The 13157-nt window shown below is 44.3% G+C and overlaps 1 protein-coding gene across 3 annotated transcripts in view; it reads left to right on the forward strand.

The window, feature by feature from the left end:
• The first annotated feature begins 561 nt into the window (after nt 1-561).
• The window catches only part of TSNARE1 (t-SNARE domain containing 1), a 530032-nt gene continuing 517436 nt past the window's right edge, over nt 562-13157 (forward strand). For all 3 annotated transcript variants that reach the window (XM_009332991.1, XM_009332989.1, XM_009332990.1), the window contains exon 1: nt 562-611. The gene's annotated coding sequence lies outside the window, so the exon portion shown is untranslated. The remainder of the gene's footprint in view (nt 612-13157) is intronic.

Genomic DNA, 13157 nt, shown 5'->3' on the forward strand with positions numbered 1-13157 from the left:
TGGGGACAGGGCTGGCCTGGCACAGGTCTGTGTGTGTGCGGTTTGGGGACAGGGCTGGCCTGGCACAGGGCTGTGTGCAGCCTGGGGACAGGGCTGGCCTGGCACAGGTCTGTGTGTGTGCAGCCTGGGGACAGGGCTGGCCTGGCACAGGGGTGTGTGTGTGCAGCCTGGGGACAGGGCTGGCCTGGCACAGGGGTGCGCATGTTCAAACTAGGGTCTGTGGCTGCCCTTGCACAGGGTTTGCACGCGTGCGCTTGCACAGCGTATGGACTGTGCCTGGCCTCGCACGGGGTTTGTGTGTGTACGAGCAATTGGGGGACAGGGCTGGCCTTGCCCAGGGGTGTGAGCAGGGAGGGACACGTGTGCCGAGTGTGCCGTGCTCTCCCAAAGACCATGCTTGTCTCCCACGTGGCCGGTGAGCAGGCGAAGACGCGAGGTCCCCGCTCCGCCATCAGCAGTCCCCGTGACACTGTCCCGTGCTTGCTTAAGGCAATGAAACATTGACGTGTCGACCTCCGGTGCGATGGCAACGTTGGGAACGGCTCCGTGACCGGTGTTGTAGTTCAATAACAGATTTTTGGCTCAGTTTTAACCTCACATAGGGTATAATGGTATGTATTTACTTATTTTTTTCCTTCCAGGCTAATTCGGGAGGCTTTAACCATAAATTAGTCAGTGAGATGGACTTGCAAGTGATTTTGGGAAAATACAGGAGAGGAAACAAAACTACTTTTAAATGTATAAAGCGCCTGCAATAGTCCTTCGTGGACTTTGCGGAAACTTTTTTTTGTTGCTTTTGTACTTCAGAATGTTTGTGGTTCGAAGCTTTTAATAAAAGCTCGCCCTCGCTGCGTGGTACAATTAACCTGCAGCATCTGGCGCCGGAGTAGACTTTGCTGGGGAAATCTTGTGTTTCCACTGAACTGCTCAGTGTCTTTGTGTGCATATCAAAAAGCAGAGGCTTTGGAAACCTAGAAGTGCGCTTTCATTCTTCCACCGTGACACCGAATACACGCTGCAAAACTTCTGGTTGTTTGCGTTGGAAATATTCCGTGACACTTGCAGCTCGAGCTGCGTCCTCGTGTCTGGGAGCGCTGCGTAAACAAGCGGTCGTCTGTTTGCAAACCCGAGGATAACACGTGCGTGGGGTGGTGGCCTGAAGTTTTGCTCTTTGTGCTTCATTTTGCTCAATCCTAAATTTTTAGTGGCTGTGCATATTTTTATTTTTTATTTTTTACTTCACTGTGCGTTAGGCTGGACTAACCTAAGAGGGTTTTTTTTTCCCCCTTTTTTTTCTTCATCCAGTAGCAATAAGGTTAATCTTTTATCCAGCATTTTACCCCTTTTTCCAGGCTGGTATTTCCCTTTGCAATGGGTCTGTGAATACGCAATGCCCCATCCTGCCTTGTTGGTCTCTGTATTGCCTTGGTCTAGGAGCCGATGCAGACGGTTCAGGTCTTTAAATCACCGATGTTTCAGGCCAGCCGCTGTCTGGCCCCTCGGTGTCTTCCTACTCTGCCGTCTTCTCCTGCTGTGACGTCCTTTTCCATCTCATCTCACCTCCAGGTCGGTCTCTGGGTTTTTTCTGGGGTGCTAATGGTGTGCTGATTCCCTCTCTCCAGCCATCAGCCGAGCAACAAATAACCCCTGTCGCTCTCTCCGAAGCCTCCCGCCTTGCTGGTTTGATTGTGTGTATTAATGCAATTAAAAATTAGCTCAACCGCTGCTGATGTGGCTTTGATGGACATTGGAGAGGCTGAGCAGTGCAACCACGCGTCCTGCTGCAATCCGAGCTCCCGGTTCAGATCTCCATCCCCGTTTGCTCCTGCCGTCGTGTCTAAAACAAGACTGAACTTTCAGATACGATGTCTCCCGCCTAGAGGAGTATTGGCAATGGCTTGGTTCAGAGGAGTTTTGCGCTATAACGCTGTGCTGCTGCGTTTTTCCTGGCATCCAGGGTTGCCTCTGTGCGACGACTGCAAGTTCTTTAGCTGAGGTTGGCTACAGAGACTGGTAGAACAGAGATTTTAATGTCAAGGTCTTTTACTCCCATCCTCTCTTGTGCAAGAAACCTTATTCCTTTTCCCACAACTTGCTTATTTTTTGTTTTCTTTTTAAATTTTTTTAACATTTATTTTAAACCTCTTGTCATTTGCTCCTCACCACACGACTCTCCAATGTGACCAGGTCTCCCAGCCAGCAAGATGCCTGCTCTGAGGGTGGAGGAGAAATAATACTTCTGTGTCTTGATAAATTTGCACATCAATATTACAGCACTTAAAATCTAATTTTAAAAAAAAAAAAAGTAGGCGAGCTGAAAATGAATGAGTCTGTGCTTCCCCTTGCTTATAAATATATATCAAATGGTATTTTGAACTGCTGGTTCTTCTGGGAATTCAGGGATATTTAAATAGCAAGTGTGAAAGGGTAAATAATATCAAGATAAAAATAATTCTTTCGATTCCCTGCCTGTACCATAAACACATTCTGCTAGATGAAAATGGAAAGAACTTTTAAAAAATCTTATTTGCTTCTCCCATCTTCGTTATTTTCCTTCCGACACTTCAGTTAGTTTGGGTGGTGGGGTGGCTCTCGCTTGGCTTTTTATGGGCCTTCTGAGGGTTGCTGGTGCTGCAGGGGACCGTGTAACTCCGTGACACCTGAGGGCTTTGTGTGGGCAGGAGGAGCCTCTGCCCGTGTTTGATGTAGGGTTGGAGTCGTCATCCTCAGGGCAAAGGCTGCTTGCACTGGGAAGGACTTGTGCATCCAGGTCTGATTCCCATGAGACCGGATGGATGGATGGATGGATGGATGGAGGACGAGGTCTTTCCACTGGAACGTGGTTGGTGGTGTCTCCCTGACCATAAGAGCGGATGTGTTTGCCTACGGCATGATCCATTTGGTCTAAATTTCATCCAGATTTTTAAGCATGAGCTTAACTGGCAAAATGAAGTATCAGAGTGTGCCTACACGCTGGTGCTTGCTGGGGGAATATTGCAAAACTCCTCCTCCAGCAGCATCACCAACCCTTCAAATTTCATTTTTCTTTTTCAGCATACTTTTTGACACGTGCAAGTAAAATCTGGCCGCAAACTTGTGTTGGCGTTGCCAGCCGTGGCGTTAAGTGTTGCAAGGATGAAGGGAGGCTCATGCCCATTGCTTGATGTTGAGTGCCCAAAAAGCTACGTACGAAATTCATGCTATCGCCCTACTGCGAAGGAGCGTGCGTCCTTTTCCTGTCAGGAAGGTTATTTGTGGTTTTTAATAATACACTGTGTTTCCAAAGAATATGGTCAAGATAAAAATCCCACTCTCTCTTTTTTTTTTTTTGCTTGCCTTGCAAATGATGGTATGTAAGATTAAAATAATGCAAAAGAGTTAAATTAATCTGATTTAACACTTGCAGGGAGGTTTCTATTTAAAACTCTCCTTTTTCTTCATAGTGTCACTAGTCAGGAAATTCAGTAGGCAGGTGCCATCTCTTTGTTGCAGTGCATGGGCACGTCTCTGCTTTTCAGTGTTTCTGATGATGGAAAAAATAGCATTTAACTAAAAAAAAAAAAAAAAAGAAAAAACGGGCAGGATGGATTATTTATTTTTTTTTCCATGACCGTTTTGCTTGTAGCGCCATTAGAAAGCGAAGATTGCATTGGTGATCCGTTGCTTTTTAAAATATATTCTGAAAATGAGTACAAAAAAAAGAAGAAATGGTGTATCAGCAGGTGTTTTTTAATGGTCGTGTGCTGGGATGCGGAGCTGTGGGGAAAAGCTCTCCCAAGGGCAGTTGAGGTGTGTTGGCTACTCATCTGCTGGGATGCTGCAAGCAAAATCTGCAAAACATTTTCCAGCTTCTCCTTGAATGAAGTCGAACTTGGCTGCAATGGCAATACTTACTTTTATTTAGTAATGTACTTTTTTTTTTTTTAAAGCAAACACTCGTATTGGGTCAGGCTGCGATTTCTTCGCTCTCTCTGTAATCTTCCCTAAATAAAAGCAGAAAATAACTGCAAAATGGTTTATGCTCTTCATTGTGTAGTGTTTGTTTTGTTCTTGTTCCGCTATCACCCCTGCTGCAAAGCCACATGTTGCAAAAATGGGATCTTTTTTTTTTGAGGTTATCGGGGACTTTATTTGTCCTCCTTCCCCTGCTGCATACATTTATTATGATTATAGTCTTGAATAACTTGGCCATGTATCTCTCCCCCCCCCCCCCCCCCCAGGCCCCCCCCTTAATTTTTACATCTGGTGCATGGAGTAAAGGAGTGCAGGAGACAGCTGTGCTGTAGGATTTTATTCCAACCCTGTTGTGCTGTAGGTGGCCGTAGTCCTTATTTCTGTAAAATTAAACGTTTTCTTCTTCTGTAAGAGACTTTGATTGCGCTCATTGCTGAAGTTTGTTGCTTTTTTTTTTCAGTTTACAATGAATCTTCTTGTGGTGCTTTTGCATGAAGAAGGGAGATGCCTCCTTCATTTTTCTGCATGTGAAAACCAGGCAGATTTGGAGGTGGTGTGACCCAAATTTCTGGATTAACTCATTTCGTTGCTGTGTGAGATGCCAGAGACTCGAATATGGTACGAGGGAACCCCCAAACTTGCTATTAATGGCTGCTTTGTAAAAAATCTCGTATGAACAGATTGCTCAGGAGCTCTGTGGTGGAGGTATATACTGCCATGAACACTGTTTTTCTTAATTTTTCTTTTTTTCCCCTGAAATTCCCTTATTTATTTACCAGCATGTGATGTCTCATGACTGTGACCACAATCCGCACGCGATGGTGCTCACTGTGCAGCTCACGTCCTCCAATTTTGGGGTGTCTTGGGGGGGAAAACTTCTCCCGGGCTGTTTGGGGAAGGCTTGGACGATGTCTCACCAGGTTTGTGAGCTCTGCAACGGCGGCTTCGAGTTTAGGCAGAACTAACTTTTGGGTTTGGGGAAGGTCCAGTCTGTGCTCTGCAAAGGCAGAGTTTTCCATGCAAACACCACCACCTCTCATTGAAATTTCCCCCTTCGATTTAGTCCTTGGTTAGATAACCAGTATTGAGATTTTTAATGTGAATAGTTTGTTTGGAAAACATATTAGTGGCTAAAAGAAGGGCTTTTTATTAGAGGGAGCAGTGCTTGCAACTAACTGTAGATAACTGCAATTATGTTTGAGCTGAATTATTAGCAAATGCTTTGCAGCATCCCATGTCCCAGCCCGGAGATGTTTGTTATGCTCTGAGTTCTTCTAATTTTGGAGAGGGGAGAAAAAAAAACCCGCTGCCGTGCATCTGTGTGGTGATGGGGAGGGTCAGTGATGCTGCAGGACCGGTCGATGACCCTGTGACTTGCAGGGTAATGCCTTGTTTAATATAACATTGTACATGTCAGATTTCCTTCGTTTGCTATTTATTGCGCTTCATCCGCCTGGAAACGGGAGCTGCAGACAGCGATCCCTTGAGTTTGCGTAATTTTGCCGTTGCTTCTGTTGAAGCATCCCTTTTCTGACATGTGGGCTTGATTTTTTTGAAGGGGGATAATGGAGATTATTTGCTAACAATGCTAGTTGTGCACAGGCACTGTTCAACATCCCGCTGGTGATCGAAAGTCCCTCTTTGTCCCTTCTATTTGCCATGGAATCTTTATTAATGAGAAAGCAAACTTTTTTTTTTTTAATGGTAACTGCTACAACCACTTGAAGTTAACTTCAATGAACTGCATTTTCTATTCCCAGCTAATAAAAAAATTTAGAAAATCATGTGGCTGTGTGAGAGTAGGTGCTGTGCATTAAGGCGTAGATGGATCTGTGTCATTTTTTACCATCTTCCACGTAGCTGCATCCTTCTGTTGGGAGCTGCAGATCTTGAGCTTTTCCTTCTTGCAAAGTGAAGCAAGACCTAAACCTTAATGCAGCTTTTGACTTCCCCCCCTCCCCCCATAAAACAATTGATTTATGATCCCTTGTGACACTATGAAACTCTCACGAGAACCTCCTAATTTCTAAAATACCTAATTTATACAAGTTTAAACATACTGCTACATAGCTTGAGACGTGATTTATCTCTCCCAAATGTTTTGATGTGTTCTGTCATCTGCCTGATGTATCCCCAGCTGCTCTCTTACCTGAGTGCCTGTTGCTGCTGGAGAGACCCTAATGTCAGTCCCATCAAATATTCTGCTGCTGGTAGTGACCAGGAGCAGATACTCAGCGGAAAAAGTATGAGAAATTAAAGTTGTATACATATATGTATATATAAAATAACAACTAACTTCTATAATATAGCATAGAAGAAGATAGTATATAATATATATTTCTCATATATATAATAATAGTGCATGTGTTTTTGTTTGCTTTTATGCCCTGTTTTTTTAGCTTTTGTTTTAAAGAATTGAAAATTTCAGCCTTTTCTCTGCTGAAGCCGCTGTGGACAGAGCTGTCAGGTTGGCGCGGGCAGTATCAGGCCACAGTGAATAAGCATAGCTGTGGTCAGGGAAGCGTGCCCGGCCTGCTGATGCTCACCATCCTCTTACATATCATCTCGTAGGGGTTGTAAAGCTATCCAGATTTGTCGTGACGGTGAAGAATCAAGTCATTTTACTAGGACTACTTTTACTAATGATAAATAAGGCAAAAAATATAACATTAAAATGGTGGTGCTTAAAGTTCTGTTGAGGCCACTGCATGTTAGTGGCTCTATTTCTCAGTGCCAAGGACCTTCTGCTTCCATTAACTACAAGTGTCCGAAGATGGAAGTAGGTGGGAAAATGTGGGCATCGAAGCCCCAGAAATGCTGTCCTAAGCTTTTTGACACTTCTGTTTTAGAGAACAACTGCGTACTTTCCAAAGCCCTCTTAAGTATTGATCATGCACCAGGGGGAAGTTTCATAGGTACGGGTTGTTTTTCTGAAAATGTAATGGGTTGCTATCCTAGCCAAGTGCCAAAACTGGTCCCTTGGAGATGCATCTTAGCCAGTGGTGTAAACAGTGCTGCAATATTACAGTAAAATGGGATGCTGCGTCTGACTCACCTTTGAATTTGAAAAAGCAGATTGACAATCTTGTTACAGATATTTTCCTGATTATCATCTTTAGAGCTTCAAGCAGATGGGTTTCTTCTCCTTTGCCCCAAACATGGGGCAATGGAAAAGGTGTCAATTCTGTTGGTTTTTTTTTTTTTTCCCCTCTCATGGAAATACCTGCAGTTTAATTGTAAAGATCCTCTTCTTTGGGCGTGGAAACCAAGGTCTGATTTATTTTTTTGTCTTTTTTTTTTTCTTTCCACATTATTCAGACGTGCCTTTGTTTCCCTTCTGCTCAGGGAAGTGGTTGAGTCACCATCCCTGGAAGTATTTAAAAGACGTGTAGATGTGGCACTTAGGGACATGGTTTAGTGGGCATGGTGGTGTTGGGTTGACGGTTGGACTCGATGATCTTAGAGGTCTTTTCCAACCTTAATGATTCTATGATTCTTTTGTATGTAGAGATGTCTCATGGGCTGTCAGCTCTATAGGCTTGCTCTTCTCTCTTCGTCCAGTTCCTTTCCTAATGCTTTGTGTTTGTCATACTTTTTAAAATTAATTAGGATTTATTATAATCCCATACTTGGAAACAGGGCTGTGGGTCTTGGTCCTGTTTGTGAGGCTTTGAACACTGCATATAAAGACAATGGGCAGAAAGCAGCCTGGAGGTCCTCCTGTCCCTGGGGCACTCGCCTCCTGCCTCCCTGCACCTCCTAGCTTTGACCATCCCTTTTCCTTTGGCCCCTGGTAAAACCAGAAGGAGCTTTTGCATTTTCCTCAGTGGTTGCTTCGTGGGCTTGAGATGCTGCTAGCTTCTTCAGCTCCATTGGGGAGCAACGTCCCCTTGCAGGGGTGGTTCAGCTTTTGCTGTTTTTCTCTGCCAGTAGAAAGGAGAGGGAGAATATAAAGCTTTGCTCTTTACAAGCAAATTGCTTTTCAAAATCTGTGGTGCTTCTTGGGTTGGGATGATAATCTAACTCCTTGGGAGCAGGTGGTCGCCTTCAGGATAAGGCGATTAGTGGTCTTCATCAGTCTTCTACAGGTGGAGCCCCTTGGCTGCCTCCTTCTACAACAGCTTTGGTGAAGGAAGACTTAGGGACCTGATGTCCTTCTTGTTCCTCTCCCGTAGCCCAGAGAGGCAGGTAGTTGTTGTGGTCAGTTAAGGGCTGGGTGGACATCATCTCAAAGCCTACCAGCCCCATGATAAAGCCCTTGTAGTTGAATGAGGCAATGTTTTCTGGTGGTTCATCATACTCCATTTCCATTACTCGCCTTCCTGGGCAGACTGAGGCTGGTTATTTTGCCTGGCTGGCTGCACACCGTTTTGCAAAGTTGCTCTCCTAAGCAGACGAGGGTGACCTTGTGCTTGCTGATCTGGTAGCTGGGCTCCGCTGCTGGCTCCCTGCATTGCATCTCGTAAATAACTCTTGTTTTTCGGTTTCATTTCCTGGACCTGCTTACACCTTGCCAAAAATAATTACAACCTCCGAGACTGGGGTTTGCTGGGCGAGGGGGAGGAGGGCACAGGAAAACCTGCAATCCATGTTTTCTTCCATGCGCTTTCATCAATGCGGTGGTGCCAGTGGGAGCGGGAGCTCCCTTCTGGGGCATGAATCAGGCTGCCCTCGCGTTCGCCTGGGATTGCGCCTATTCTGTGCATGAAGTTTCTTTCCCTTCCTCTGTTCAGCATCATCTGAAATTCATGTCCTGGGCGATGCCTCCCTCGCCTGCGTTATTACCTCTTAAAGTGTTTTCCCAAGTATGTCTCGCACTCAGATAAGCCCCTCCTGCTTTCCTTGGCTGCAAAACTGGCTCTTTTTGCAGTCTTCCTCCTCCAGCTGCTGTGTGCATCCTTCCTCCATCCATGCAGAGGTACTTTTCTGCTACTTAGCATGTTTTTCAAGCACTTTGGAGCCTGTGCATCCTCCTTGAGCGGTGGATGGATGCCGTTGCTCCCAGTTTTGCATCTGAGCCGGCGTTAGCTGTGGTCATGTGCAGAGCCGGTGGGGAAGGCAAGAGTATTTTTAGTGTGCACTTCTGTGCGCCGCTCAGGGGGCCGCCCACAGTTGAGTATTAAAATAATAGCGGGGACATTGGGTAAGCTCTGCAGCAAAATGTTGATATGCAAATTGCCATCTTAAGAACAAACCTCAAGGCGATTTTTGGCAATGCACGCAAGGCTCCGGAGCAGTGTGTTTTGAATAAAGATTACAGCAAGGGATTTCGCCCAGGGAGCATGCTCGTCTCATTTATTCTGAAGCTTAGCAGAGCCGGTAATTCAGTGTTGGAAGTCAACAGGGTGAAACGTGTGCACCTTTAAAAAGGTATTGGATTAGCATTGACAAAACAAAATGTAACGTCACCTCTGTAACTTGAATTTCCAGGGTTGCAGAAGCAATAAATCATTGCATTTCATTTGCAAGTGATTCCTGGGCACTCTCCAGGGGAGAGGTGGCTCTGATGGTTTGGGAGATGTGGAGGCATTATCTAGTGATAAATGAGGTTGTGCCAGCTGACTCAGTGCTGCTTTGACTTTTATCTTCAAGTTGGCGATGGACAGCTTGGCTGTTTGAAACCTTGCAATAAGAAATTGGATAAAATATGAATCACTTTTTTTTTTTTTGTTTTATTTTCCTGGTTACTGAGCTCATGGTGGCACTACTGGGAAGGAAACAGCAGTAAATTAGGAGAACCAAAGCAGTAGTTTCATGGTTCTTGATCCGTAGCTGTCCGAGCTGGTCCTGTGTCCATCAGTACAAGTCAGAGGTACCATTTCTCCTTCTTTCCACCCCCAAGCTCAGTTGTATTCAACAGCTACAGCTGGGCAGCTATGTGGTCTTTGAGGTAAGTAAAGCAGTTATGCTGCTTCAGTAAGGACAAGGAGCACTGAGGGAGATCAAGAGAAGCTATTACATGCCATGGGACCACTGGCCAAAAGTTGCCCTATTTAATATTTGAGCACTGAAAGCATAGGCAATTTTAACCTCAGTACCTTCTGCACTGCCATATCTTCTTTTCTTACCCACTCTTGCCTAATATTCCTGTTTTATCCTTGCTCCTACTTTTGAACCTTATTTGACTTGTGGTGTCTCTTTGTCTCATTATTAAATGATGTTTTTAAGATCTCCTTCATGACTTGAACACTAGCAAGAGCTCAGGTCCTTTCCCTCCTCTCACACACATCCCCTATAACTAGATTATAACCACAGTTATTGAGTGGTTCCTCTGTACTGGTGATGGGTTTAATTCAGTAGCTGTTTTCCTCGACAGAGTTGACCAAATGTTTTTGCCTGTGGACCATTATAACATCTTCAGCCATTGGATAGAAAGGCTGGAAGATTGCACCTGCAATGCTTTTATCTGTCGCACATGATTTCTAAGGAACTTAAATAATCTGAGCTGAGGCGTGCGTTGGACTTGTACATCCCATCAAATCATCCTGGGCCGTGGTTGGACTTGAGTGAAGCCAACGTACCTGACAGAACGGTGGGAGAACTGGTTTTCCTTATTGTAGATCACACTGACATTAGCTTTTTAGAAGTCTTGGTTGACTTCTTCATAGTTTCGTTGAAATTTTCAGTTGAAATTGAGGAATCTGTGCCTGATACTGCCAAGTTTTGTATAATGACTTTTTAGGTACTGCTAGTAAGAGGTAACTTGATGTGCTTATTTAGGGTATAACTGCTGAATGAATAAATTTCATACAGGTTTGGTTTAATTACTTGCAAATTGAGGGTTTTAAGAGACAGAGTTTGGTGGACTTGCCCCCATACGGTGACCAGTTGGGAAATGGATTTGAGTCCTTCCATTTGTTTCAATTCTTGAGGAAAGAGTACTGTGGTTCTTCAAAAAATACTAATTTGTCGGTGTTTTCATTATTCTTATATTGTGAAGCCTGGGCATTGTTGGGGGAAAGAAAAGTTTGTATCACAATAAATGTGTTGCTCTAGGACTGGAAACTGGCAGTAAATGAGGCAACTTCTAATGAGGTTTGGGTTTTGTTTGGGGGTTGGGTTTTTTTAGCTCTCTGAGATTGGTACAAATCTGTACCTTTTAGAGGCTGGAGAGGGACTACCTTCAGTGGAAATAAAAGTAGTTGGTAGCTATTTTTTCTTTCTTTCAATGTAGCATGGAAGAACCAGGTGGCTGAGACTTTGTGGGGACATGTTCTCCTGACTTTGATACAAGTTTGTGTTGATCAGCTCAGTTCACTTGTGTCCTTTTACTTTAATTATACGTTCCAACACCATAAGACTTAAATATCAAATTTTGAGGGTGTTCTCTGCCAGAACTGCATGGTTTAAGTGCAGATCCTGTTGGCAAGCATCTCAGGAGCTGTTGACTTCCCTCCTTCGTAACCCCGTCCTCTCTTGCCTAGTTTTTCCCTCCTTAAAAGTCGAACAGATTTGATAAAACAGCAGAGCTCTCTAAAACATTAAAAGGAAGTACATAGGAACTCAGAAAGTGGTGGTCTATAAAACTCTCTCATGAGTGTATAGCCTTGTGAAGATAACTGTGTCCTGCTTGCATCTCGACAGTGCTGAGCAAGTAAAAGACAAACATCTTCCTAGCTTGCTTCAGGCACGTCTTAAATCTTCCTTGTGTCTGTCCTTTGCTGCATCCTGCACCTCTGTGGCATTAAACATTAGCTGCTGGTTATGTCTTCCAGAGCCCTTCTTGTGCTACCGTATGCCTTGTTGAAATGTTGACTCTTCCATCCAAGGTCATGAATCTCTGTTCCTGACTTTGAAATGCTCCAAGTCTCTGTCGCTCTGTTCTTCTCCCCTGTTGATGACATCGCCTATGAACATTTGTAGAGATGCTCTTAATTTTCCCCAAAACTTGTTTTTTTGATGGGATATCTTCAGGGAACCTCACAGCTGACTGTCATGCCGGTGTTGCTATCTCTTCAGATTGTCTGTGCGTTTTCTGATGTTTCCCATCCAATCTATGTTCAACTCTTTCTGCATTCAATCTCCTATTTTAAGGTCTTTAACGCAGGAATCATCCCCTTATTCTGTATTTATACACCATTTAATGTGATGCAGATGTGATGTATATAAAATTTATATAAAAATATATATATCTATTGGCCAGGGACAAAAGACTTAGTAGCATCTTAGCATTTGAAAATCTCACAAATGATAAAAACTATGTATTTTTTCTGTCCCTACCTTGGCTCCTTTGGTAGTTATGATATCAGCTGCTTTGTGTGGGGAATCTGAAACAGTGAACTCTGATCTTGCCGGGTAAGAAACAGTTTTGTAAAGCTGTGCATTTAGACTAATTCTGTCTGCCATACAATGTGCTGAGGATTTGTGATCCTCAGCAGGCATTTGACAGATCTTAACTAGTTATGCTATGTCTTGTCAATCAAAATTAAACGCCTACTTCACTTCTTCCTACTTTATCTCTCTTCCAGCTTTTTTATTTAGGTTGGTCATTAAAATTGCTTATAACCATAGAAACGAGGAAAACCCGCCCCTTATGTTCCAGATCTTTAGCATGATATTCCTCTACTGACATCATGTGAGTTATACACGATGGCTTAAAAAACCCCCAAAAACCTGCAGGTAGGCAGAGTAGTCATTAATTGCTTCCTATAATGGACTTGTTCCTATGGATGCCAACCAAAGATCATGTCCCTCTTGCATTCCTGTACGGTGTCCAGCAGAAGGAGGGACCCTGCTGCGGAGAAACCGCCTGACAAGATAAGAGTCGGAGAAGAAAACAGATCCGTGGGATGGGAAGGGTGGGAGGATGAGATAAGGAGAAGATGGGACGGCAAGAAGTTGAATTTGCAACGTAGTGCATGTTGATAATTTCACTGTTGGTTTTCATCCTTCTAGGTCTGCCTGCAACACTGGGTGCTCTGAGAGAAACTGGCTACTCATGGCTTGGATGGGTGTACTCTTCACTGGGTAAAAAACTGGCTGGATGGCTGAGCCCAAAGAGTTGTGGTGAATGGAGTTAAATTCAGTTGGCGGCCGGTCACAGGTGGTGTTCCCCAGGGCTGAGCACTGGGGCCAGTTCTGTTTAATATCTTTATCAATGATCTGGACAAGGTCATCGAATGCACCCTCAGTAAGTTTGCAGATGGCACCAAGTTGGGTGGGAGTGTTGATCTGCTCGAGGGTAGGAAGGCTCTGCAGAGGGA

This window comes from Pygoscelis adeliae, unplaced genomic scaffold (genome assembly GCF_000699105.1).
Source record: "Pygoscelis adeliae isolate BGI_AS28 unplaced genomic scaffold, ASM69910v1 Scaffold38, whole genome shotgun sequence".
NCBI classification, from domain to species: Eukaryota; Metazoa; Chordata; class Aves; order Sphenisciformes; family Spheniscidae; genus Pygoscelis; species Pygoscelis adeliae.